General features: G+C 34.5%; 1 pseudogene; it reads left to right on the forward strand.

Moving 5' to 3' along the window:
* Positions 1-3178: 3178 nt before the first annotated feature.
* LOC150101483 (U4 spliceosomal RNA) lies at positions 3179-3299 on the forward strand (annotated as a pseudogene).
* Positions 3300-3826: the final 527 nt, after the last annotated feature.

Consider the following 3826-nt stretch of genomic DNA (forward strand, 5'->3'; position numbering starts at 1 on the left):
ATTCAAGGAGTAATTTCAAGATTTCCAAAGCCTTTAGTCCTTTTCCTGAGTAATACTCTTAAGACGTATTTACCAATGTCTTCAAAATAGACACAGCTAATAAGGAAACCAAAATAAAATGATACAAGCTCCTTTTGATATAAAACCTTTTGAAGAGGATATTTCCTTATTGCAGGCATTTAGAAACTTCTTGATGTGTCTTGAAGCCTTAGTATATGATTGTATCTTATTCTTGTTCCAAAGGGCTTAGGCCAATTATTTCATTATATTCTTTCCTACCTCATCTAAACAGCAATTCTTCTCACGACATGCAAACAACTTTATGGTTTACCTGTCGCATGCAATTGTCAAGGTCTCCCATTTTTATAATTATTAATTTGTATAATAATAGGAAAAATAAATAAAAAACACAATAATTTTGATATAATTTAGTTATGAAATTGTCTTTTACGGTTAATTCGCTTTATTTATGAACATGCGCTATTATCCGTAGATTTTAAGATTGTATAAGGAAATAATGTGTTGAATTAATGGTTCCTATTCTCGGAAACGACTTGACTTGTAGGACTTATTTTATTGCGATTTTCAGTATAGTTCATAATGAATTTCAATGTTTTCTTATAAAACGGGGTGAATAATGTTTTGGACTTTCTTACTCTCAGATTTTAATTTTATTATATACATTACACTGTAAAGTTACATAAAAAATCACAGTTCAAAAATTAAAATATTTTATCTTTATTTTATTTTTAGAAACACTAACCAAACAATACACCTTTAAAAAGTTTATATCATATATTTATAACTGAAGCTGGTCGTGAGATGCCGTGATTAATAATACCCTTGGATGGTAATGGATGGCAATGCTGTAGCCAATGAAGTCCTAACTGAGGTTCGGCTATTGCTGTTACCCTCCTGCCATGATCAGAGCTTTAATAGCTCAATAACACCTTATCCCTACGCTGTCCTCTACCGATAACGGGGAAGATGAAAAGCATTCTTGCTTCGCCCCTTTAAGTCAGTCCTTATATAAGGACTAGAAGGACCCATCTAGCCAATGAGTAGCACACAGGTCATAACATAGGAATATTTCTATACATTATTAATTAATATTTATATTAATTATTATTAATATACATATATTTATATACATATATACAAACATATATACATATTTATATACATTACACTATAAAGTTACATAAAAAATCAAAGTTCAAAAACTAAAATATTTTATCTTAATTTTAATTTTAGAAACACTAACCAAACCATACACCTTTAAAACGTTTATATTATATAATTATAACTGAAACTGATAAAGCTACCCATTCAGCGAGAGGGAGAGTGAATCATGTTCGATTGATTCATTCAATCCATTACCCTTGGAGGATAATGCATGGCAATGCTGTAGCCAATGAAGTTCAAACTGAGGCTCGGCTATTGCTGTTACCCTCCTGCCATGATCAGAGCTTTAATAGCTGAATAACACCTTATCCCTACACCGTCCTCTACAGATAACGGGGAAGATGAAAAGCATTCTTGCTTCGCCCCTTTAAGCCAGTCCTTATAAGGACTATAAGGACCCATTCAGCGAAAATACGTGATGAATCAATCGACCGTGAGATGCGGTGATTGATTTATTCAATCCAATACCCTTGGAGGGTGATGGATAGTAATGCTGTAGCTAATGAAGCTCTAACTGAGGCTCGGCTATTGCTGTTACCCTCCTGCCATGATCAGAGCTTTAATAATAGCTCAATAACCTTATCCCTACACTGTCCGCTACAGATAACGGGGAATATGAGAAGCATTCTTGCTTCGCCCCTTTAAGCCAGTCCTTATAAGGACCCATTCAGCCGGTGAGATGCGGTGATTGATTCATTCAATCCAATACCCTTTGAGGGTAATGGATGGCAATGCTGTAGCCAATGAAGTCCTAACTGAGGCTCGGCTATTGCTGTTACCCTCCTGTCATAATCAGTGCTTTAATTGCTCAATAACACCTTATCCCTACACTGTCCTCTACAGATAACGGGGAAGATGAAAAGCATTCTTGCTTCGCCCCTTTAAGCCAGTCCTTAAAAGGATAAGGACCCATTCAGCCAATGAGTAGCACACAGGCCATAACATTGGAATCCGTTTGAATCCGTATAAAATCAGAAGTACCTCTGTAATAGCTTTTCAACAAAACATGACTTAACTGATCTCATACGAAAGTGAAAAGGATTTTCCTTCCTTGGAACTCATTTTTCTGTTGTTTTCCCCCGGAAAACAAACATATTGGCTAGCGACGATATTCCGTTCACAGGTGTTTATGCAGAATAGGATTAACTTGAGTGGTGCTCTAGTGGATAGCGGATCCGGTCTCCAAAAGGCTGTGGGTTCGAATTTCACCACTGGCATGAGTATTCATAAATGTCTTTAGGCGAAGATGAATTTTATCACCCAGTGAAAAACCAAACACCCTATTTATTGGAGGCCGAAGTTGGCTTGAACAGTTCCAAGATTAGTTCTCAAGAGAAGGATTATTGGTTTATTTACCCATCCTATGGTATTAATGTACTATAAGTTTACAATATTTAGTAAGTGGAAATTACATCTGAAAGAAATAAATTAAGTTTATATGAAGTCATAATTATTTGACTGTTAAGGCCATTTAAGTCTAACACATTAAGGGGAAGATTAGATGATTCACGAACAAATTTATTTTAGTGCCAGTATAAGATAAATGCAGTGGAGATATTTTTTTTCGGATTGTAACTATCTGTGACACTTGAGAAATGCTCTATCCCAATCTAAAAATATTTAGTAAAATCATTAGTCCTCATATCACGCCTCTGCTATATACATACTTAGTTGTTTGAGACAGAAGTAGGTACCATTCTATTTCTACATAGTTTACTAATATATTTAATTTTTTTTATTTATTTTATCCTAAAAATAATAAATTTAATTAATATTTTAATTTCTTTTTTTTTTGATTTACTTTAAATATTTTATAAATACTAAAGATAATAAATAAACCTTTAATTATTTTGTATCACTAAACTATAAGTAAAATATACTAAAGACGTTTAGTACCAAATGATGCTTTAGTCTTTTGGGCAATAAAGACGTTTAGTACTAAATGATGTTTTAGTCTATTGTGCAATTTAGGCAATTTGTTTACATGCATTTCGGCCTTTATGCTGTAGCCAATGAAGTTTTAACTGAGGCTCGGCTATTGCTAATATTGTTAATGTGAGTACGCTCCCTTAAGGTTTTTGCCTTAAGGGAGCAATTTGAGTCTTCGGGGAAAGTGTTCGCCGGTGAGGGGCTTTGTCGGTGAATGCTTTTCTTCGGAATTTGAGCGGTTTTGCTCGGCGGTGGTAGGCGGAAGGCCATTACTGAGTGGAGCCACCGCTGAGATGGACGGTCTTTCGCCCACGATTGAGTGGCCTAGGGATCGTCCGAATTTTTTGAGACGCCTTTACCTTAAAATAAGGCAATTTGTTTACATTCATTGTCACAAGTCATGAAATTTATCACAGATCGTAGGCAATACTGGTGCAAAATTTGGCGTCGTACTCGTACAACGTATTTCAGTGAAAAATAAATATAAATAAGGGACACCTAGTTATTTCATCTAATTTTACAAGTGCGCAAGAATTTATTTACTAGAACACTTATAAAACGTGTATGCTACTTTTAAACAAATTAGTTCTAGGCTATTTCTATAAGGAAAAAAAAAATAAGCTTTCAGAAGTAGAAAAACAAATTTGGAGATATATATCAACTAGATTAGCTTAATTTTCGTCATGACCATTTGCAGAGAGTAAGTGGTAGA

This window comes from Typopeltis vanoorti, chromosome 11 (genome assembly GCF_054136105.1).
Source record: "Typopeltis vanoorti isolate ZY-2024b chromosome 11, IOZ_Tvanoo_1.0, whole genome shotgun sequence".
NCBI lineage: Eukaryota > Metazoa > Arthropoda > Arachnida > Uropygi > Thelyphonidae > Typopeltis > Typopeltis vanoorti.